Here is a 25856-nt window from a genome sequence, read left to right as displayed (position 1 = left end):
GGGAGGTTGTCTAACTTAGTTCCAGTATGTACTCAAAATTGTAAGAAACAAAATTGTTCCTCATCATGCTTCAACAGACATTTGTCCAGAGCATTAGATCAGGACTTGGACTTACCACCATAGGAACAAGAAGTTCGAAGATGATACAAAAGTCTCTATGCAGCTGAGAAGTCCAGTTGTCATGTCTGAGGAGGGTCTAATGGTGGTTACAATACAGATCCAAGTTGTGGAGGCCAAAACTGTCAAAGGCAAACAAAGTTGGGCACTAGTTAAAGTGGCAAGGACTGATTTTAATTAGAAATATACCACTGCAATAGTGAGAAGAGTCCGGTGTGATTTGAGTTCAACTTGTATTTACTCAGAAGTGAATGGTCTTTTTAAAGGAGAATGAGGGAGAAGGGAGGGTTTGAGCAGGGTCTCAGTAGAGTCATGGAAGTGAAAAATTACAAAGAGTGGGAGGATGGTTCGGTCCATATGGAACCTATCTGGGTTTGTTAACAAGCACTTATCAAACTTAGGCTCCTACCTTCCCACATAGACTGGAAAACCAGGACCCTTATCATCAGGAGTTGGCTGCAACAAACAGAAAATGCTTTTGGCTGAGTTTTCTCAGGCACTTTAATGACAGTGTGGGGGTGAGGTCAAGTGTGGGGAAGGAAGAGGGAGTCTAGGGTCATCCTCGGGATGCAGCTTGAGGTTTCAGAAGCTATATCAGCTTTCGTCCAAGTCTGTAGGCCAAGTTTGTTATGCTCATCTACATACAATTTATCCTTGACATATGAAGTATTAATAATATACCAATATTTAGGTTTGGCTAACTATTACTACTTCAGCCCCACAAGGAGCAGATGAAGATAATGCAGCAAGAAAATTCTGTTCTGTGAGACAATGGAAAAAATCACGAGGTTTGTGTTGGAAAATTAAAGAGCTTCTAAGAGAAAAGATGCACAGAGGATATATGCTCCAGTGAGAAATGGCCTGAAAGAGGCGCCCCCACTGCCGAGCTGTGGTACCTCAGCGTCCCCTGCCGGCGTCAATTGTGCCGCTCCCGTCGGGTTTCTTCTGTGCTCAGCGGCCGAGGACCCTTTCCCATAGCATTCTGTTAAGTCCACTCTTGGCCTCCCATCTGTGGACGCCAGGGGGCGCTGTGACCCAGTCCCTTTGAATGTTCTCAACATTCAATATCCACCCTATGCACACATGCAAAATGGCGAAGAAACAGGAGCCTGCACTCAGATGGGGAAGAGTTGTGAGGCATGGAGAAAGGGATGCAAACAGGGACATTCAGGACCCCTGCCGTCCACTAGCCTGGAAATTCTCTTTGCCCCCTCCAGCCTGGCTCCTCCTCTGGTGCAGAACCACTCCTGGTAGTGTCCAGGGACCTGTCCAGTGGACTGGAGCCATCCTCACTTGTTTTCACTGTCTTCCTGTCTTCCTGACAGACCTCGTGGGCAGGGAGTAACGTCTCAAGGAAAAAGACCCAGGAGTTAGAAATTCCCTGACACCACATGCATTCCTCTGTGGGCTGCCCCCGCAATACTTCCTGACTTTCCTCTCCCACTGGCTAGTCCCACCATGCTCTTCCCTTAATGCTTCTGATATCCTTACAAATTACTGTTCCCAAAGGTCCTTTGAAACCACTGGCCTCTTCATATGCCCTTGCCTGTGATGAGGACATGCTTTTACTTCTCTTTGCCCTCCCCATTTTGCATAACTGGCTGTTCCCCATACTTCAACACTTCCTCAGATATGGTCCTCCAAGTGGTCTTCCTTGTGCATCCCATTATAAGTCTGATTCCTCACATCTGAGTTCCCAAGTGCAGCTCTCCACACACAGTTTAGTTTCCTGTTAAGTTTTGGGAATTCCCACTGTACCAAAATCTCAGAGAATATGGAAACTTCATCTATGTTAATCCCCCATGAGGCCCCTCACATGTATTGGACACAGAGTAACAGAGAAGATTTCCTTTAATTGTAGTATAAAATCAAATAAGGCTATTTCAATCCTCCACATCCTTGACCTCTAGTGTTTCTAGACTATAGAATTTTGCAACCATAGACAGGATTTGAATCTGAAGATGCTTCATCAGGTAGATAGCACCACAGGATGAGTCTTGCTTTTTGGCTGAGATTGCTTCTTCACAAATCACCACTCTATTAATAAATCACCATGATATGCATTTGTCCTTCTCACCTCTTTTGCAACCATTCTTTCTTTCTGGTTAGGGAATCTCACCTTGCTGGATCTGAGTCAACTATGCATTCACCAAGAATCATCTTGGTAATTAGTGCTCCTTTTATAAACTAATTAAAACATCAATTTTCAGTTTCATCAATTTTAACATGCACGTTTTATTACATTTTTCATCCTGGATAGAGAAAAAAACCCTTCTTATAATTAATATAACATCATAGAGAGCACATCGTCATTGCATATACACACATAAACTTAGTCTGAAAATCCTTACATTGATATTTTCTAGTTAGATCACCAGCATGAAGTTCTGCAGAACTGGTGCCAGTGTCTTGGAGGAAAGTCTCAGGGACAAAAAAGTGTATTCTATTAAGAAGCATTACATCACAATCTATATTAACAACACTTCGAGAGATATTACATTAAACATTATGAACATTGATGACTCTAAGTCTAAACCTGATTCTGAAGAATTGGATGCAGACTATTCATATACTTTTGAGAATCTAGTTAATTTGTTTCTTTTTTAATGTATATGAGGGCTATATCTATATAGTTTTCAAAGAGATTTATTATATGTACAAAATAAGGATCATGACCATTATGATATAATACACTGAGCATTTTTTTCCTTAATATACATCTTTAATGATTTGTTGAGAGGATGACATATTCTGAGTCCCACTCACTTGCACTCAAAGGGAAATCTTGCAATATCTAATTCTTATCCTCCTATTTGTATTATAACTGCCAGGTTTTTAATCTGTCTCATTTTGTGGATTTTATTTGAATTATTCCTTCAAGTAAATAATATTAATGAAAGCCTAAAACTTGGTGTACAGAAGTATTTAATACAGGTTTGCAGAAGAAATGAATCAGAAAATTGTTGGGAAATAAATTTTTAAAAGATTAAAGATTCTAAGGGGATTCCACCTGAAAATTTGGAATATATTAGCATGGTTTGGGCAACTCAGTATTCAACCTAATAGAAAGAACATGGCCACTGAAGTGCTCTCTGAAATAAAATTTGAGATGCAAAGGGTAGGTTCCTAAAAATTATAAGTACTGAAAAAAATTAATTCCCAAGGAAAATTGTTTAACATATAAATACCCATTTTGACTAGATTGAGTAAAGTGGGAACACATCATTCCTTGTGATAACAATGCTACTTCTCATAACTTACACAAATAAATTATACAAAGATAAGAATATAATTTTAATCCTATAATTGTTCTTTTAGCTTTTTATGAAGAAGTGAAATAGATAATTATTTAAGTAATTCTTCAAATATAATCTATTCTTGCACCATAAATGTGGTGATAAAGATTATCATAAAGCTTGAATTGACAGATTATTGAGTTTGAGCAACATCATCAGCTCTATTCGCATTTTAACAAAATTTTGTTGCATAATCTAATCATACCTATATATACATATACATATTTGATGCCAAAAGTATTCCAGATTCTTTGTAGGAATGGTGATAAAACTGTGATCAAAAGAGAAGAATTACCTACACTGTACTCTATTATAATACATGTTCAGTGTCTACCGGTTTTTCCAGATATTTGTGTATATTATGAAATCTTCCTCTCTTTGGTTTTATGGTGTCCCCAAAAAAGGCATCTATTCAGAGATAAGTCAGAGAAGGAAAAATACTGCATGATATCTCTTTCATATGGAACTTTAAAAAGTCAAACTCATAGAAACAGTGAGTACATATGGTTTCACTCTTATGTGGATCCTGAGAAACTTAACAGAAACCCATGGGGGAGGGGAAGGAAAAAAAAAGAGGTTAGAGTGGAAGAGAGCCAAAGCATAAGAGACTCTTAAAAACTGAGAACAAACTGAGGGTTGATGGGGGGTGGGAGGGAGGGTAGGGTGGGTGATGGGTATCGAGGAGGGCACCTTTTGGGATGAACACTGGGTGTTGTATGGAAACCAATTTGACAAAAAACTTCAAATATTGAAGTAAAAAAAACCAGTGAGTACAATGGTGGTAATGAGGGGCTGCGGTGTAGGGGAAATAAGGAGATGCTGGCCAAAGGGTACAAACTTGCAGTAAGAAGATGAATGAGTTCTGAGGATACAAGGTACAACATAATAATTACAGTTAATCATATTGTATTATATACTTATAATATTAAGTACCATATATATCTATATATAATTTATTTTATGTAATGAGAACATTAAAGATCTAGTTTCTTTGCAACTAGATCTTAAATCTTATTACATAAAATAAATGATAATTATGTTATGTGATGGAAGTGTTACCTGATGTTATGGTAATATCCTATTACAATAATACTTGTATCAAATTAACATGTGTATACCTTAAAATTATCCAATGTTATATCTCAAAAAATTAAGATTTATTTTGAACCTCCTTAAAAAAAAAATTGGATATAAGCTTGCAAGAATGCCCTTGTGCCTCTTAACAGTACAGTGAGATCAGACACCAAGCTTCAGGCATATCCTTCATGGTTCCTGGCACCTACCAGGATGCTAAACTGACCTGCAGGAGTTTTCATAATTTTTTGTGTTTGTCCTCTTCCAATTTACCTAAGGATAAACTCAGAGTTCTGTGACCTATTTTAACCTACCTATTACAATCCTCTTCCCAATGGAATGGAGCATGGACTTTTAACACAGATACACTTTTGTTTTTTTTCAATTCAAGGTCATGAGTGACAATATTGTTCTAGCTACCAACATGTTGAATCTTTGTCCTTGCAAAGCCCAGATATCACATTTTTTTTTCCTTAGAGGATTCTGTCCTTCTTTTCTAATTTTAGATCTACAAAAGGACATTTTTGCTGATGTCTTAATGATAGCCGAGACAGAATCTATTATAACATGTGGACTGACACTCAGGGACAGAACCAAAGTTAGAATCAACATAAGACCTCAGTTGTGCTCATGTAATGCATTGCTGTAGGATGGGAAGAACATACAGGGAACAAAGGAGAAAGCAAGACAGGTAAAGGACTTTTAAAGATTTAGTAACCATGTCAAGTAGTTTGTGATGAAAATTTGCCTTCTGTCTGGGCATTTGAGCAGAATCCTGATGTCCTTCCTCAAAGCATACTTGAGGATTGGAGGAAACAGTAGAAAGTTACCAATTAAGAATGTAAATATAGAAATCAGATGGTTGCTGGGTCCATGAGGATATTCTTTTTTTTTTTTAATTTTTTTAACGTTTATTTATTTTTGAGACAGAGAGAGAGCATGAGTGGGGGAGGGTCAGAGAGAGGGAGGGAGACACAGAATCTGAAACAGGCTCCAGGCTCTGCACTGTCAGCAGAGAGCCCGACGCGGGGCTCAAACTCACGGACCCTGAGATCATGACCTGAGCCGAAGTCGGAGGCTTAACCAACTGAACCACCCAGGCGCCCCAGGATATTCTTAAACTTTACAAGAGACCTGGCTCACATGTTCTAGGATTTGCCATGCGCATGAAAAATAAACTAATTGCTTCTGTATGTAACTGTAATAATGTATTGTTTTATACCTTCATACTTAAAATATAGCTGTGTAACACCTGGGCAGCATTCTAAAAACAAAATCTACAGGAAGCAACATTAGAGTATTTTCCCCAACATTGCCTTCTCTGCTCAGCTCTGTTCCTCTGTTCTCTCCTGTTCTCTTGTGGTTTAGGTGGGGACTAGCATAATTTTGCAGATGAGAAAGATTTAGGTAAAAACAGAGTAATGAAATGGTCAAAATAGTTAAATTATTCAAAGTTATAAATGGGGTTATATCTTATAAATATCAAAATGTTTCTGAGCCCATATAGAAAAATAAGTAAAACAATCATGCTATCTTATGACATGAGAAGATTTTAAAAGCAATTTTGGCAATATCCGGCAATATTTTAAATGAACACCTTCTGGCCCTAAGAATCTGCTACAAAAATGTATACATATTAACATATATGTTTATTTTATGTTTGGGTACGTTTGTTTCAACATTGTTTCTTCTATCAAACAATGATAATAATAACAGACAAAAATTCCCTAAATATTGAAATATCAAGAAAGAATGGTAAACTGGAAAATCACTGTGGCCCATCAATACAATGAAATACTATAAAAACTTTTATTACAGTTGTATAGTGTACATCTGTCAATGTATATATGGGTAAAGCAAACATGGTATAAATGTGTACAATGGAATATTATTTAGTGACAATAAGAAGGAAATTTTGCCATTTGCAACAATTTGGATAAAACGTGAGATCATTATGCTAAGTGAAATAAGTCAGAAAAAGACAAACACTGTATTATATCCCTTGTATATAGATTCCAAAAGGTGAACTCATAGAAACAGAGAGTAGAATGGTTCTTACTTGTAAGTTGCTTAAGATCTTTTGTTCTCAACCACAAAAAAATGTTAATTATGTGATATGACTGATTATTAGCTAATGTTATGATAATAATCATTTTGAAATATTTAAGTGTATCAAATAAACATGTTTATACCTTAAACTTATATAATGTTATATGCCAATTATTCAATAAAACTACAAAATTTTGAATTATTAAAAAATGCATGCTTGGTAAAATATTAAGAGTAGACAACGATAAGAACTTTTGGTGATAATTTCTCTCACTTTTACTCAAATTTAATGTAATATGTTTACATTCAAAATATTTACTTGGGGCATGCAGCTGGCTCAGTCATTAGCGCATGCAACTCTTGATGTCAGGGTCATGAATTCAAGTCCCACACTGGGTGTAGAGCTTACTTAAAATTAATAATAATAATAATAATAATATTTAGTTAAAATCTCAATATAATGTGGCTGATAAAAAAAAAAGACTTGTTTTACAAAATAAAAAGTCAGAAATAATGGTTCTGGAAAAAACAATAAACTTTTTTTTTTAATTTTTTTTCAATGTTTATTTATTTTTGGGACAGAGAGAGACAGAGCATGAATGGGGGAGGGGCAGAGAGAGAGGGAGACACAGAATCGGAAACAGGCTCCAGGCTCTGAGCCATCAGCCCAGAGCCCGACGCGGGGCTCGAACCCACGGACCCGGAGATCGTGACCTGGCTGAAGTCGGACGCTTAACCGACTGCGCCACCCAGGCGCCCCAACAATAAACTTTTGTATTTAACATTTAAGCATTCATTACACGGAAGAACATAAAAAAATCAAATTCAGTTACCAGGACCCCAAAAAACTGGAGAAATAATACACAAAGTCTATGAAGAGACAATTAGAATATGAATTCAGGGGTACCTTTATGGTCTAACTCTCAGAGCTTTCCAGGGAGGCTTAAGTGGGTGAAGAGAAAGTTGTCAACTGAAAACCTGTGGCCACTTTTGATGGGAAGGAAGTGTTGGCTTGCTTTCTAATTTTCCTTTGCTTACATGGCCTCTGTCCTTGAACTCCAGGCTTTATTTCAGCACCTTTTCAGACCTAAGTCTTGACAATTGTATATACAGCATTCCTAAGACTGATACTCCCAATAAAAGTTGATGAATAGTTAACAAATTCAGCACTCATGAATATGGCATACAGTGATCTCAGAAACTAGATGTAATTTATTTAAGAGTTAATATTTCCACAATGCTTCAAATGTTTTCATGTTGAGGCTTATGTTGTGGCACTACAACTTTTGTTTTGTTTTGTTGTTTGTTTTTTGTTTTGTTTTGTTTTTGCCTCCTTCTACTAGACCTGTGTCTTAGCTCATGCTAGTATATCAAATGCACAGACTGGATTATTTAAACAACAGACTTTTTTTTCTCATGCTTTTGGAGGCTGGTATGCCCAAGATCAAGGCACCAACAGTGAGTTGTATACAGCCTACTGACTTGTAGACAGCTGCCTTCTAACTGTGTGCCCATATTGAATATACATATGTTAATCCTATCGGTGAGGGGGGGGGTCTCATCCTCAAGATCTACTCTAAACCCAATTATCTCCAAAAGTACCATTTCATTGAGGAGTAAGTCTTCAACATATGAGGGGGGTGGGGGGGCACAAACATTCAGTCCATAACATTCTTCACTGTTACTTTTTATACTGCATAATATCTACGGCAATGGAAATCACTTCTCTATCCATCAGAATGACCACTGGTTGCTGTATCTGAAGCAACAGGATCTTCATCTGTTCAGAACATTTGTGTATCCTCCATGCACAGTGGAGTGGATGTCATGTGGGTGGCTCAATATTCCATTTTGTAAAAGTGACTGAAATGCTGCATCAATATCCCTATGCTTATTTAAATAACCCACACAAGTACATAAATTATAATTTGGTCTTTTTTATTTCAAAATTCTTTAGTAGCATTCTGATACATAGACATAAAGTTGACATGAGTCCTGTCTACTGATTTATCCCCATCTCTGCTCATTATACTCATAAATCCATGAATATGGCACATGATTTCTTTGCAATTTACTAAACATATACTGCATTGTTACATTAGTTACATGAACCTCTATGTGGGTGATCAAGGAATTTTGAGGAAATCACAATTATTTTGCTTGTATTTTGCTTAATACAAATTAAGTATTTAGTGATAACTAGTTTTATCACATTGTCCAGGATGTGTGTGTGTGTGTGTGTGTGTGTGTGTGTGTGTTTCTTTCTTAGATCACTCATCACTGTAGATAGAAAAATACCAGGTCAGGGTAAAATAAACAACTAATATTTATGGATCTTGTATTTTCATTCTAATCATGGTTACTTATTTAGAGTTTTCTTGGGCCTCCTAGTTATTGGACTTAACATGAAGAAGAAATTAAACACTTTCTCTCCAACTGTCTTTTCCTGCTTACATTGTTGGTGAAATATTTTAGGACTCAGAGATTTTTGAAGTTCAGAGGTTTATAGTGTTTTGTTTTGTTTTAACATGAAGTAAAGACAATTACAAAGCATGACTTGAACTAACCACAAATTTATGCAATAGCCAGAATCCAGCACAGTAATACATACCAGGTGAATCCTAGGAAATCCAGTTCTTCCTTGTGAGTAAGGACTCTGTATTGTAGTTGTAAAGAAGACCTCATGTCTAAGCCCTGATCTCTAGATAATGCTTAGTAACTATATATACTTAGTCACTTAGTAACACACACACACACACACACACACACTCACACACACACACACAGACATGTGTGTGTATAACCATACATTACTACATAATTTTTTTAATATACATTTACATATTTATCCACTGATTTTTCTTCAATTGATTGATTCAGTGATAAAATCTTCCACGAGGAAGAGGTAAGGACAGCTTTGTGACTCCAAGAAATACAATAGACCCATCATACTAATGGGTCTGAAGAAACTGAACAGATATGAAGAGTTTATCCATCACCATGATAAAGAGGGTTGTCTTTGCATTTAGAAAGATAGGTTTTGAATTATATCCTTAATGTCTTCACATTAATGGGTAAAGGGTAAAATAATACTTTAATGGGTAAAATAATAGTTCATGATGAAATTGTGTGTGTGTGTGTGTGCGTGTGTGGTCAAAGGAAAGACCTAAAATAGAGTTCTGACACATACTATACCATTGGACTTTTATCTATAATGATTGTGTCTAACAATTATTATGATCATATGTGCACTCACATACAGGCAAACACACACAAGTACACATGCACACACACACACACTGATAAATCCACCCTCAAATAATCCACATAAGTATTATAAGTAGAAGAACTAAAATCAATGCACAGAAATCGGTTGCATTCCTATACACCGACAATGAAGAAACAGAAAGAGAAATCAAGGAATTGATCCCATTTACAGTGGCACCAAAATCCATAAAATACCTAGGAATAAACCCAACCAAAGATGTAAAATATCTGTATGCTGAAAACTATGGAAAGCTTATGAAGGAAATTGAAGAAGACACAAAGAAATGGAAAAATATTCCATGTTCCTGGATAGGAAGAACAAATAGTGTTAAAATGTCAATACTACCCAAAGCAATCTCCATATTCAATGCAATCCCTACCAAAATAATACCAGCTTTCTTCACAGAGCTAGAACAAACAATCCTAAAATTTGTATGGAACCAGAAAAGACCCCGAATAGCCAAAGCAATCTTGAAAAAGAAAACCAAAGCAGGAGGCATCACAATCCCAGACTTCAAGCTACACTACAAAGCTGTAATAATCAAGACAGTATGGTACTGGCAGAAGAACAGACACTCGGAACAATGAAACAGAATAGAGAACCCAGAAATGGACCCACAAACACATGGCCAACTAATCTTTGACAAAGCAGGAAAGAATACCCAATGGAATAAAGACAGTCTCTTAAGTAAGTGGTGCTGGGAAAACTGGATAGCGACATGCAGAAGAATGAGTCAGGACCACTTTCTTACACCATACACAAAAATACACTCAAAACAGATGAAAGACATCAATGTAAGACAGGAAGCCATCAAAATCCTTGAGGAGAAAGCAGGCAAAAACCTCTTCGATCTTGGCCACAGCAACTTCTTACTCAACACGTCTCCAGAGGCAAGGGAAACAAAAGCAAAACTGAACTACTGGGACCTCATCAAAATAAAAAGCTTCTGCACAGTGAAGGAAGCAATCAGCAAAACTAAAAGACTGACAGAATGGGTGAAGATATTTGCATTCTCCCAACTGACAGAACAGGAGAACATATTTGCAAACGGCGTATCAGATAAAGGGTTAGTATCCAAAATCTATAAAGAACTTATCAAACTCAACACCCAAAAAACAAATAATCCAGTGAAGAAATGGGCAAAAGACATGAATAGACATTTCTCCAAAGAAGACATCCAGATGGCCAACTGACACATGAAAAAATGCTCCACATCACTCATCATCAGGGAAATACAAATCAAAATCACAATGAGATACCACCTCACACCTGTCAGAATGGCTTACCATTAACAACAGATGTTGGTGAGGATGCGGAGAAAGAGGATCTCTTTTGCATTGTTGGTGGCAATGCAAGCTGGTGCAGCCACTCTGGAAAATAGTATGAAGGTTCCTCAAAAAAAAATAAATATAGAACTACCCTATGACCCAGCAATTGCACTACTAGGTATTTATCCAAGGGATACAGGTGTGCTGTTTCGAAGGGACACACGCACCCCCATGTTTATAGCAGCACTATCAACAATAGCCAAAGTATGGAAAGAGCCCAAATGTCCATCGATGGATGAATGGATAAAGAAGATATGGTGTGGGGTGGCTGGGTGGCTCAGTCGGTTGAGCCTCCGACTTTGGCTCAGGTCATGATCTCATGGTCTGTGAGTTTGAGCCCTGCGTCAGGCTCTGTGCTGACAGATCAGAGCCTGGAGCCTGCTTTGGATTCTGTGTTTCCCTCTCTCTCTGACCCTCCCCCATTCATGCTCTGTCTCTCTCTGTCTCAAAAATAAATAAACATTAAACAAATTAAAAAAAAGATATGATGTATATATATAATGGGGTATTACTCAGCAATCAAAAAGAATGAAATCTTGTCATTTGCAAGTACATGGATGGAACTGGAGGGTATTATGCTAAGTGAAATTAGTCAGAGAAAGACAAATATCATATGACTTCACTCATATGAGGAATTTAAGAGACAAAACAGATGAACATAAGGGAAGGGAAACAAAAACAATATAAAAATAGGTTGGGGGACAAAACATAAGAGACTCATAAATATGGAGAACAAACAGGGTTGCTGGAGGGGGTGTGGGAGGGGGTATGGGCTAAATGGGTAAGGGGCATTAAGGAATCTACCCCTGAAATCATTGTTGCAGTATACGCTCATTTGGATGTAAATTTAAAAAATAATAAAATTAAAAAAATATTATAAGCAGAGTACATCCTTAGGAAAGAAATACATGAAGATTTTGATAGTGGTCACCAGTGAAAGGTGATATCAGAAGATATCTAGGATATATGCAGATTGCTAATGTCTACACTTGAGACTTCTACACTTAAGATAAAATAAAAAAATCAATGAAGTGAAAGATATATATATATATATATGCATAAGTTGTATTAGAAAAGATATCTAAAAATTATAATTGTTATTCTATGTTTTTTCTGATTATATTCTGCTTGCTTATTCTGTTTTTTATAAACTTTGGAGAACTGATTAGAGAGAAGAAAAATTAAGTTTTTGAAGACAAAATAGTAATTATAATCACAATAATAGTCAAATTCATAGGGTGTCAATGAAAAGGCTTCAGGAACACCTTAGTGAGGAGACTATTAGCTTAACAGTATGGGGATCCTGGAGTAGAGACAACTCTAAAGGCAAATGGAAGGTTAGAACACAATTGTTACTGTCAATTTGGGGTGAGGGGAGAGAAATAAAGGGCCAGAGGCATATATAAAGGGGTACAACGAGAATATGTTTGGCAATTGGCTGAATAGTGTAGACATAGCCTATTCTGGCACAAATATATGTTCAGGAAGTTCTGAATTTTATTTTATTCTTTTTATTTTTTTAAAGTAAACTCTACCTCCAATGTGGGCTCAAACTCACTGCCATGAGATCAAGTGTCACATGTTCTACTGACTGAGCCAGCCAGGTGACCCAAGTTCTGAATTTTATATTTAGCTCCATGAAAGTTGACTTTAAAGTGTAAAGGGCCCATTTTGTAGCTGTTGGTAGATCAAACAACACATTTTAAAATTAGAATAAATAACATCATAACATGTAAAATTCATGGAAATTTAAAATATAATATGAGACTCAGAGCAAAGTTTCCCACTCATCTTGATATCCTCTAGATATATTGCTGTGGAAAATTTTTAAAATATTAACACAAGAAACATTACTAAAATCTGTATTTCATATTAGAAGTAGCATTCTCATTCGTATAAAAAAGTGATAGCCTATATCATTATAACTGATAATTGAAAATTTCCTAAGAATACAAATATATCAAAACAGAATTGAAAGACATAGATACTAAAATGAAGAACTTGGTTTTAACATGATATTTTATAAGTATAAATATGAATTTGTGAACATAAATTAAACTTTTTTTTGGTCAAAATTGAAAAACAAAGGTGGAATAGACTGCATTCAAGGTTCCTTTTCCAAGTAAGAGGGAGCAAGCACACTCCACTCTGTTTCTTCCACTGAATATAACTATAAATGTTGAATAAAATATATGGAACAGCCATTTAAATACTGAAAATAAACATCAGCAGGAATCAAGGAAGGACAATGGATTGTGAAGTACTACTAAACTGGTGTTTTTTTACTCTTTCCTTTCCTTTTTCTCTTTTCTCTTCTTTCTTTCTTTCTTTCTTTCTTTCTTTCTTTCTTTCTTTCTTTCTTTCTTTCTTTCTTTCTCTTTTTCTTTCTTTTTTTCCCACTGTGTATTTCCTGGCCTGAGATACACATATATCTCCCAGCTTGTATTTAACACATACAGAAACCCAGAAATGAGCACTGTGGTGCAGACAGAATGCTTCAGAGCCCTCTTATTCTAATTTGAGAATTGCAAAGGGAACTGCTAATGCTAAGAAAGTGCAGAATTTGTCTTCCCTTCCCCCCTTTCTTTTCTCCAATCTCTCCTTCCCAAGCCCTGAGGTCACTCTGTTGTCATGGTGACAGTGGCAGCTAAGGGAGCTCACAAGAAGAAAAAAGTAAGAGTAAGGGAACTTTCTTTGCTGCTAGAAGTTGTAGTTCTAAAAGCCAACACATATTATTTTTATGTTTTATTTCTATGTCTTCTGACTACTTCATCCAAACATGGTCAAAATCATGGCCTGAGAACTGAAAAGGACCAATGGAAGCAGAAAGTATTGGGAGTTTGTGGAGAGAAAGAAGCTTGAGAAGGGGATTCTTTGAAGTAGTATAAGAATTCACAGGCTCACCAGCCTCCTCTGTCTTAGTGTGGATTTCTTCCTAATTAACATACCAAAGACTGAACAGCCTAGGCTCTAAACTGAACTCTGGGTGGGGTAAAGACTAGATACTGACAAGGATTCTTTGCTTGGCCAAACTTCAGTAAGTGTCCTGAACCTTCTCCTGGTCCTATCTATGCTCTTCCTTGTAAAAGCTAGTTTTAGCAAGTACTCCACTAAGATACTTTAACCAGAAACTCCCACCCTAAATATTTGAACATCTTGAATATCCTTAATCAGTTTCCTTATCCTCCACTATCCCCAGTTCATATCTTTTGAACCTGGCCTTTCTTCAGCAAGGATCCTGTTAGGCTGATTGACTCAGAACTCTTTAATTTTACCTGACTCCTACCCTAGTTTTTGTCTGTATATTCCCACTTGCCTATCCTATATTCAATAGTTGAGCCTAACTTCTTTCTCCTACTATAAAATCCCATTGCAGTGATCCCCGTACCTGTCATAATGGCCCCAAATAAAACCTAACATCACTTTTAACTAGTTTCGTTGAATATTTTTCTTTAATATTATAATCAGCATGTATTCCCATTTCAAAAAAAATAGGGTAGTCAGTATGACAAAATAAGTATACAAGATTATAGAACAATAATAGAATCAACTAATGAATTATAGCAGACCATAGCGCCTTTATGTTGGGATTCCCTCCATTTCCCTTACCTTCTCTAATATTGCTTAAATATTTCAACTTAATGCAAAAAATACAGGTAAAATCAAAATAATTTACAACAAAAATAAAACATGACTTTTGAGTTGTATAAACTACAATGTCGTTTACTATAAGCAAGGTGCTGATTAAGCTACAGTCAGAAACCACCTTCATTGGTCAGTTCATACATTTGTAAATAAATCTTTGTTGGAATGGAGTCATGTCCATTCATTTATATATGGTCTATTGTTGCTTTCATGTTACATCGCAGAGATAAATAACTGTCACAGAGACCATAGTGTACCTTCCAAGCTTAAAATGCTTAATATCTGACCCTTTACAGAAAACAAAAACAATGCTGACCTCTGAATTAGAATTTGGGGAATATTTTCTATGAAAAAGAAAGAATGAAAGAAAGGGAGAGAGAGAAAGAGGAAGGAAGGAAGGAAGGAAGGAAGGAAGGAAGGAAGGAAGGAAGAAAGGAAGGAAGGAAAGAAGGGAGGAAGGAAAGAAGGGAGGGAGGGAGGGAAGAAAACTGAACCAGAACTGGGAGGATAGTATAGGGGAAGCAGAGGCAGTATCAGAACAATTTTGGGATTGAATGATCAGTTCTAAGATGTCAGCTAGGACAATGGAGTAAGATAAGTCAGGACATATAGAAAACCAAGATTCAGTAGGTATTTTAAAAGTAGTAAAACTTTTTTCAACTTTGTGCCATAATTGTTTAAGAATCTTAAAAAAATAAAATGTGAATATTGAGACTTTTGCAAAGTTTAACTTTGAAGCCCCTAAAGTCTTCGTATATTAAAGATATTTTATTGGTGTAGAAAGAAAAAAACAATCAGAGAAGCAATACAGAATCTAAAGGAAAACATAGAAATGATTAAAATAGTATACCATAAAAAATACTCAAGATCAGTATTAAAACATATTTAGACTTTGCAGATGGATGCAATAAATGAAATGTAAAGAAAGGGTACAAAATTATGAATTTGGTAATGCTTATCTAACTGCACAAAAAAAAAAAAAAAGGAAGAGAATGCTGTGGACACATCAGTTTGTACTTTTCTCAGGGGCGGGAACAAATAACCCGAAGTTAACATATCAAGTTAAAGATCAAGACCCGAAACCATGATAAGAAGTCTGGGAGAATTTTTTTTTTTGGGGGGGGGGCGGGGGAATACTTAAATAATTTGTTAAAGTCTTTACAGTGCAGATGACAGGAAATTCGCGGAGGGCGACAGAAAGAGGAACGCACATAGCGCAGAGCACGGAAATGAAAACCGGACGATAAGGAGTGACGCACCTGATAACGCCCCGCCTATGCCCCGCGGAACTTACAGGATCCGCCTTTGCAGTCGCCGGAAAAGCACGTGACCTTCCCACAGCGCACTGCGAGAGCCAGCCGACCGCACTGTACAATGGCGCATTTCCTGCCGGCTGAAGTCCTGCTAGGAGGCAGCGAAGGCTGCCTGTGCTGTAGGAGTCGGAACCCTGGAGTGTTAAGAGTACAAGGCTCTGCCCGGGGAGCCTCAAACAAACACACCAGGCCTATCAGATTGGAAAAATGGTTTAAAGAATACTAACGTATAAAGGCCTCAGCTTAAAATTATGCTCATGAACTATAATGTAACTAAAGAGGAAAATGGTGTTTGTAAACACACATACATATTTCCAAGGATTAGTGTGACACCGTGAGAAGTCAACTGAATTAGTTTTATATCAAACATGAAATACATATATATATATATCTCCATGGTAATCCACTCCTTTAATCCATGTGTGTAAATGAAATCAATCTAATAGAATTCACATCAGTTTTTTAGCCCTTATGTTACTTGTAAAATGTAAAGTGGATATGGGCCAGTCTTTTCTGTATCTTTATCGAGAATAATCATAAAATCACATTATTTTCCCCCTGCAACAATTATTCATTATGTTTCACTTTTCAAATAAATATTTAAAAATCCTGCTCAAATGAACACAGGCATTTCTGGTTCCTGGGTCACCCCCCCCCCCCCAACTCCCCTCCGCAGCCACCTATTTTTTTAAACTTGTATTTAGTTTGCTGTTGGCCTCCCATTTCTGTTGATGCTAGATGGCGCTATGAGCCCAGGGGTCCCGATTCCAAAATCAGTGTAGCACGTACTTCTGAAACATGAGAAGTTTAGTTTAAGGCTTGAAAGTAACCTGTGTTTGGAGCTGAATTGCCTCCTTACAGGAGGGGCGTTCATGGTCTGACTTGGCATCTTTCACATGGAGGTCTAACTCAATCAAGAGAAGGCTGTACCCTGCAAACACTACATTTTTCTGTGGCTATTTTTCCAGGACCTTAGGCTCTCATTTTTTTTTTTCACCCCATGCTTTTCCGTTGCCTAGTCTGTCTCTAAACCCCATAAATTTTGTTATTCAAATTTACAAGTCTCCCAAATTCTCATTTTACAGTTACACCAGCTGTGTTTCTAGTAAGTAGACCCCATAGTAGTCTGATAAAATGTTAAAAACTATAAATCCAAGTTCAGTAACAGAGAATACATTCCTTCAAAAATCTACCACAGGCATATGTTTCCAGCTTTCTTCAAATTTCCTGAAAATGCTACTTTCCATGTTATTTCTCACATCTTTTGTCCTTGATACCTGAATACAATTTCTTTATTGGCTTCTCTAGCTCTAATTTACATGGGCTTCTAATGCTTTATGTATTCAATCATAGAATGTTTTCTCCAACAAAGCTTCAATGACCATTTAAATTCAGGTTTCATTCCTGTACATATTGTGGATTGCAGCAGAGTAATGCACATTCCCTCCTCCAGCATATTTAATCTTATTTCCATTGCCTATTTGAATCTCCACTTGCCTTATGTCTCAAGTAAAAAGGGAAACATTACATTAATGTTTTATTTCTCCATTCTTAATATATAGCAAAATACATGTTACATGGTTATCACTTAATTTCCTTGGTTTTCAAAATTGAATGGCTCAAAATCAGTTGTCTTCATATTTTCCAACAATGAATAAATGGATATTTGGGGGCTCCCTAAATGGATATTGAAGTTAAAATTATATTTTACAGTAGTATAAAAATATAATAAATTAGAACTTAGGGATAAATCTGACAAAATGTGTGCAAAATTTGTACTATGAATATTAGATAAGATTAATAAAAAATATTGAAGTAAATGGAGAAATACCCCAATCTCATGTATTGGAAGGGTCAATATTTTAAGACATCAATTATTTCATATATATCTAAATATTTCCACACAATCAACAATCAACATCTCATTATGAATTTTTGTAAAAACTGACAAGTGCATTCTAAAATTTATATAGCGGCGCCTGGGGGGCTCAGTGGGTTGAGCTTCCGACTTGGCTGGGGTTATGATATCATGGTTCCTGAGTTCGAGCCTTCACTTGGGGCTCTGTGCTGACAGCTCAGAACCTGGAGCCTGCTTCGGATTCTGTGTCTCCCTCTCTCTCTGCCCCATCCCCACTCATGCTCTGTCTCTCTCTGTCTTAAAAATAAGTTTAAAAAACATTAAAATTTACATAGGAAAGTAAAAGACTTAGAAAGCCAAATCAATTCAGAAAATGAAAAGCAATGTTAGAGGATTGATTTATTTCAAGACTTAATATAAAGGAAAGTTGAGGTGATGATAGACATTTAAATAAATGAAATATCATAGCATCCAGAAAAAAAACCTACAGGCATATGGTCAGTAGGTCTTGATAAGTGAGCTAAAGGAAGTCAACGGAGAGAAATAATAGTATTTGTAACAAATGGTGCTAGCACATTTGAGCATCTGTATGCTGACAACAACAGCAACAAAATAAAACCATCCAATTGCATTTTTCACTATATTAAAAATTAACTCAAAATGTTTCATAGATATAAATATAAAACCTTAATATATGTCTAAAAGAAAACATAGCAGGTAACCTTTGTGGTCTTGGGATGAGCAAAAATTTCATGGGTAGGAAATAAACATAAGTCACAAAAGAAAAAATGGATAAATTGTACTTAATGTTAAAAATAAGTTATATTCTATGAAAGACTCTGTTAACAAAATAACAAGAGATACGATAGACTTAGAGAAAATATTTTCAATATCTAACTGATACAAATCTTATATCAAGAATTTATATAAATATAATATATATATATTATATATATAATTTTAATAACAATAAAACAAGAAACAAAATTTTAAAGCAGGAAAATTGATACTTAAGCAAAAAGGAGTTGGCAAACAAGTGTATGAAAATATGCTTAACACCACTGTCATCAGAAAGATGAGAATTAAAACCACAATGAGATACCACTACCCATCCACTAGATGAACTTTAAAAAATTCAAAACATACTGCCAATACCAAATGCTAGGAAATATGTGAAGCAACTTCAACTCTCCTATTTTGCTGTTGGGAATGTAAAATGGTATAGCAGCTTTCTGAATCAATTTGGCAGTTTATGTAAAGTGAATAAAAATCAATTATATGATCCAGCAACCTTAATATTAGGAATTTTCCTAAGATAAGTAAAACTATATGTTCATAAAATGCTGTATTTAAATTCTTTTTTAAATATTTTTAATGTTTATTTATTTTTTTGAGAGAACGAGAGAGACAGAGTGAGAGTGGTGGAGGGGCAGAGAGAGAAAGAGACACAGAATCCAAAGCAGGCTCTAGGCTCTGAGCTGTCAGCACAGATCCCGACATGGGGTTCAATCTCACCGACCATGAGATCATGACCTGAACTGAAGTTGGAGTCTTAACTGACTGAGCCACCCAGGCACCCCTGCTGTATCTAAATTATTATAGAAAATGTATTTATAATAATCCAAACCTGGAAACAACCCAAATATCCAACAAGTTGTAAAAGAGATGAATACATTCTAGTACACTTTTTCAGTAGATTACAAATCAATGTTGAAAAGGAACAAACTACATATACATGCAGCAGTATGAATGAATCTCAAAAACATTATTCTAAGTGAGAAAAACTGGACAGGAAGCTTGCATACAGAATAATTTCATTTATATAACATTCTGAAAAAGACAAAACAATCAAGAGAAATATGAAAAATAATTGCTAAGGCTGTGAAGGGAGAGAATTGCAATAAAGAGACACAACAGAAGTTTTAAGGGTGAAGAAAAATGTTCTCTATCTTAATTATGGTGGTGGTTGCATGACTGTATGTATTTGTTAAAATACATTGAACTATATACTGAAAAAAGATGAATTTCATCTTAATAAACTCAACTTAAGAATAAGTGGATTATTTATCAATCTCCTTACTTTTAGTCCTTGCTTATTTAAATTAGTAGCCTTATACATTAAAAAAAAACATATATTACACATTTTTCATAGTAGAAATGTTCAACTTACATTTCTGTGTAGACATAAAATAGTAACAGTCCTACCTACATGTTCAGACTCATGTCTTGTCCCAATGCCATTCACAATTTTATGACTAGGTAATTATTTTTGCCTTATTAAATTTGGACATCTTTATATCTGGGTATCATTCCCTTATTTCTGTAGCCTTGAAATCTCTGTGCTTGCTACTGGCTGAATTACATCTTCCCCAAATTCATATTCTGGAAATCCCATCCGCCATACCTCAGAATGTGAATGTATTTGGAGATAAGGCCCTTAAATAGATGATTAAGTTAAAATGAGGCCATTAGGGTGGATCCTAACCCACTCCAGCTGGTATCCTTACAAGAAGAAAATAACTGAACACACAAAGAAATATCAGGGATGCTAACACTGAAAGAACACATGAGGATACACTGAGAAGGCAGTCATCTGCAAGCCAAAGGAGAGTCCACAGAAAAACAAACAAAAAAACCCAAAAAAACAAAACAAAAAACAAAAACAAAAACAAAAACAAAAAAAAACCCAAAACTTCCAATACCTTGATATTGTATTTATAGTCTCTACAGCTGTGAGAAAATAAACTAGTTTTGTTTAAGACACCCAGTATGTGGTAATGTATTGTGGAAGTTCTAGCAAACTAATGCAATGCTCTAGTAACTAACTCAGTCATTATATCATTTTAGAAACTGACTCCCTGATTAGATGATTTTGAAAACTGAGTTATTAAAGATGCATTTTCTGTCTGAGCTATAAACCCAAGTCTTCATACATAAATCTATGTATTTCATCTATATATTAATTAAATATCTAGATGTTTTCACCAGTGAGGTCAGAGAAAATATCCTAGTTCCAGGGGATATGTAATTGAATGGTAAAATAGAATAATTCGTCTCCAAAGGGCTTACAGTCTAATTCTTGTTTTCCAGGGGCTAACTATAAAAGTCATAAACATGATGGTCACATCTATTACTAATAGGATAAATGGAAATAAGCTTTCAAGAAGCTTCCCTGTGACCTCACAGTGTAGTCAATAATCAGAAATCATCCCCATTTTATCTGTTTTTACTTTCATTAACTTTTGAATTTGTCTCATTACTCATCTATAACAAAAATCCCCACGTTCTGTTGCTGTTATGGTTGTTGTTTTTCACATAACTGCCATATATACACATTTTGTTTAGCTCTTTGTTTGCTTTATATATTTTATTTATTTGTTTATCCATTCATTTGTGAGTGTATGTGTTTTGTAAATATGTTGCAGAGCCCAGTGCAGAGCCCAATGGAAGGCTTGAAATCACGACCCTGAGATCAAGACCTGAGCTGAGATCAAAAGTTGGACCTCGAGCCTAATGGGTGACCCAGGCACCACAATCTGTTCATCTGTTGATAGACACTTTGGTTGCTCCCAACTTTAGGCTATTGTGAATAATTCTGCAATGAAAATGGGTGTACAAATATTTCTTCAAGACCTGCTTTCAAATTTTTTAGAAACATACCTAAAATGTAATTGTGGGATGATATGATAATTCTACTTTTAATTTTTTAAGGAACCACCATACTCTTTTTCGTAGTAGCTGTACCATTTTACATTTCCATCAACAGTGAACAATGATTCTAATTTTCCACATCCTCACAAACACTTGTTTGTTTGTTTGTTTTTCTGTTTTGATGTCTGTGTTTTTTTAGAAGCCATCCTAATGGGTGTAAGGGGGTTTTTCATCATAGTTTTGATTTGCATTTCCCTAATGATTGTTGATACTGAGTAACTTCCCATGTATTCGCTGGTCATTTGCATATCATTTTTGGAGTAATATCTATTGAAAGTATTTACCCCCATTCCATAGATTGCCTTATCAGTCAATGGATTGTATCTTTGGTTGCACAAAATTTGTTAATTTTAGTGTACTCCAATGTATCTATATTTACTTTTGTTGCCTGTGCTTTTAATTTATATCTAAGAAATCACTGCCAAATTTAATGTCATCAAGCTGTCCCTACATGTGTTTTTTTTCCAAAGACATTTACAGTTTCTAGACCTTATATTTAGGTTTTTGACCCATTTTGAGTTTTTTATACTTTATACTTTTTCATATATTTTTTGCATCCAGTTTTTCCAATACCATTTGTTGAAAAGACTGTCCTTCACTCCTTGAATGATCACGGAACCTTTGTCAAAATAATTTGACCATGCATAAAAGGGTTTAATTTAGACCTCCCTATTCTGTTCCATTGTTCTATATGTCTGTCTGTATGCTAGTACCACACTAGCATACACTAGCTTTGCAATCACTTTTGAAATCAGGAGCTATGAAACCTTCAACTTTGTCCTTTTTCAGATTTTTTTTTTACTATTTTTTCCTATTTTATTTTTTTAATATTTATTTATTTTTACTATTTCATTTACTTATTATTACTTATTATTTTATTTACTATTATTATTTTACTATTATATTATTATTATTATTATTATTATTTTGTATTTACCATTTAATGGCATCTTTTGAGACTCTATATGTATTTTGGGATGCATGATTCTTTTTGATACTGGTAAAAATCATCCTTTTTTCTAATCTCTAGTCAGGTTTCTCTAAGCCCACATCTTGGCCTATAAAAACTATAGACTCTCAGTATAAATGATTTTGTTCATCTTCCTACACATACATTAAAATTTTTAAAGATTACAAAAGTTTCTAACAGCTCAATCCCTAGGATGACTTTTGCTGCCAAAATAATTTACCATTTGTTCTAATCAACACCTGATGATAGAGACCTGATCTTATTAGACACTTACAAAAAATACTTAAAATTTTGAGTTATTTTGAGTTATAAATAACTGACATATATATGTATCTCTTTCAACTCAGAGGTTTCTTTCTCAAGTACCTGAAAATCATTAGTTTGAAATGAAATTAAGAAGGATAGGGCCTCTGTTGGGGTATAGAATCTTAACTTTAATAATTGTCAGCTAACAGACACAGCTGTCCTAATCACATTTATACTGACCAACTACATCATTTTTCACTTCCCAGACTCTACCAAGCCCCTGTTCACTTCTCTCTTTTTCCCTTATTCTTTCTTTAAAGCGCCCAGTCTTCTCTGTACAAACAGATGTTAGACCATAATTTCTATTGCAGTAGTATACTATTGATTGAAATCTCTCCTTACCATGAAGTGGTGTCCAGCTTTGTTTAAATTTGACAATTTAAATACTACTACATTGTATTTGGGGAGGGGGGGTTGGTGCAAAGGAACGCTTGGATCTCATATTTTACTTTAAAAATGTTGGCATTTCAGTAAACACCATATGATAGGTTCTTTGATTTTGGAAGCTGACATTTGCTCTTATGGGCCATAGCTTGAGGCCATTCCCCATATAGAGGTTATTTTGAGAGTAGTATTGCCATCAGTTCAAAGAGGAGTTACCAAGGCAGTTTTTCAGCATAGTGTTCAAATAAAGTGCTGCTAGAGGACAGGAGAATCAAGTTAATAGCTTTAGAGTAATAACCTCAGAGGGAGGCAGACAATACATTTAAAATTCCAGATTTTTGCTACTTACGTGCTGTTGGAAGTGGGTTTTCATATTGAGAGGTAATATTTGTGGAATCTGGCTGCCTGTGCTGATTTCCCAATTCTGCCATTTTCTGTGTGACTTAGTTAAGTTTCTTAACCTGGATGTGCCTCATATTTCTCATCTGTAAAATAGCAATGAGAGTCCTGATAAGACATTTTAAAATTGAAAGGTGATAATACATTTGGATATTAACACTGTGGTTAATATATACTGGTATCTGTATTGTCAAACACAATTCTCAGAACTCTCCAAGAATGTTATCACTGTGGGGATGTTGGGTACGAATACTAGGTATTAAAACAGGTTCTATCTCCTGGAAGTAACTGCAAATCACACTTTGGCAGTCAATTTTCTATGTGAGAAGTCACAAACCAAATTCCCCATCTGTCGACATTCCCATTGACTCTACATCCAGAATCAAGCAGTAAGTTCTAGCCAATTTGGAGATTGGTAAAGGAGGTACGTCCTTTGTTCTTTTTTTTTAAAGCTTATTTATTTTGAAAGAGAGAGAGAGAGAAAGACAGAGACGATGGGAGGGGCAGAAAGAGAGAGAGAAACTCAAGCAGGCTCCGAGCCATCAGTGCAGAGCCTGACGAGGCATAAACTCATGAATCATGAGATCAAGACCTGAGTCAAAACTAAGAGTCAGACTCTTAACTGACTGAGCCACGCAGGAGCCCCAAGAAGGTACATCCTTTGTTCTTTTTTAAAAGCTTATTTATTTTGAAACAGAGAGGAAGAGAGAGAGAGAGAACAGGGGAGGGGTAGAAAGAGAGAGAGAAACTCAAGCAGGCTCCAAGCCACCAGAGCATAGGGTATGCGGCACTTGAAACTCATGTATCATGAGATCATGACCTGAGTCAAAACTAGGAGTGACTGAGCCACTCCTTAACTGACTCAGGTGCAGTTATTGAGCACAGTTACTTACTAGTTACAGTTATTAACGTACTTAACTCTCACATATCTCTAGGAGGTAATTGTTGTTATTGCCATAGAACATATAATAAAATCAGATATTGAACAACTGACTGGCAGTCTTTGATCTAATAAGTAGTAGAAACAGAAATGCCTCAGTCAATTCCCCATATTTCTGTTACCAGCTTTTTACAACTAGGCAAATTTTAGAATTATATAAAACTGAAAATAATACTTGGTATGTGGCACTACCTTCTGCCTATAGTGGCCTAGAACATTCCTCAGATGCAGAAGAGGAAAATATGACAAGACACTACATATTGGTTCACTCAACATCTAGCTTAGTACATTTTATCAAACCATTATCCACATCTAGCAATAAGAAGAGATGATAATCATGCCAGTTACCTTGCAGATAGGGTTGCTATGTGAATCATTATCCACTGAGATATGGGTCACAGAACTATGGGAACTGCGCAGGAAAAAAAAAAAAAGAAGCAAAGACACTAGGAAATGTCATTTGAACGTGGCTCTCAACCTTTTAATCCTCCTGACTACAAAAAGATAGAGGTCTTTACATGTCATTGTTATCTTTCAGCAAGCCCAATGGTGAAGAGTTACATATTAGAGACAAAGGAAATGATGTCTATTAGTAGGTTGAACCACTCATAGGGACCCTAATCTGCTTTTCTTGTGATTTCATATTTGAGGTCAATAAACTTACAATAATTTTATTAAATAATTCAATTAAAGTTTTTTATTTACAAGAGCAAAACATAACTATCATCAAAATACAGAGCAACCAGTAAGGTTTATCATTTCTATTTATTTCTTCCCAAATCCTCGAGTTTCCTTTAAACTTGGGAATTGTCTCTTTCCTTTGCTATATAAATGCTGTATTCTATGTAGTTTGCACTGAAACAGTGGATTGTTCTTCACATGCAGGAAAATTAAAGTTAATGGTGAAATAATCAAATGAGGTGAAGATGAGGCACAAATTTTTTAACGAGATTTGGCCTTTAAATTCTCTGCATAGAGTACCAATTTCCAGTATTGACACCTTGACTGCAGCCATACAATTTGGAGTAAAGATATCCATAAAAACATCATGATTTTGCTCTGTTTTCCTCATATCTTACAAACCTAGAACAAATGATGCTCCCCACCCCAGAACAGTTTTTAGGCCATTAGATCAAGAATTTCATTTGCTTGCATAGCAAATATAGCTATTGAGTCTCAGAGATGCAACCTGTGAGGA

General features: G+C 35.7%; 1 long non-coding RNA gene across 1 annotated transcript; it reads right to left on the bottom strand.

Moving 5' to 3' along the window:
• Positions 1 to 25072, bottom strand: LOC122467831. The gene is made up of 3 exons (XR_006293085.1): positions 25007 to 25072; positions 23669 to 23804; positions 1 to 239 (listed from the first exon to the last, which is right to left on the bottom strand). It is a non-coding gene; the product is annotated as an uncharacterized LOC122467831 (long non-coding RNA).
• Between the last annotated feature and the right edge of the window lie 784 nt (positions 25073 to 25856).

The sequence above is a fragment of the Prionailurus bengalensis genome, chromosome B3 (genome assembly GCF_016509475.1).
Source record: "Prionailurus bengalensis isolate Pbe53 chromosome B3, Fcat_Pben_1.1_paternal_pri, whole genome shotgun sequence".
In the NCBI taxonomy this organism is placed as follows: domain Eukaryota; kingdom Metazoa; phylum Chordata; class Mammalia; order Carnivora; family Felidae; genus Prionailurus; species Prionailurus bengalensis.
This window is presented reverse-complemented; position numbering and strand designations above follow the sequence as displayed.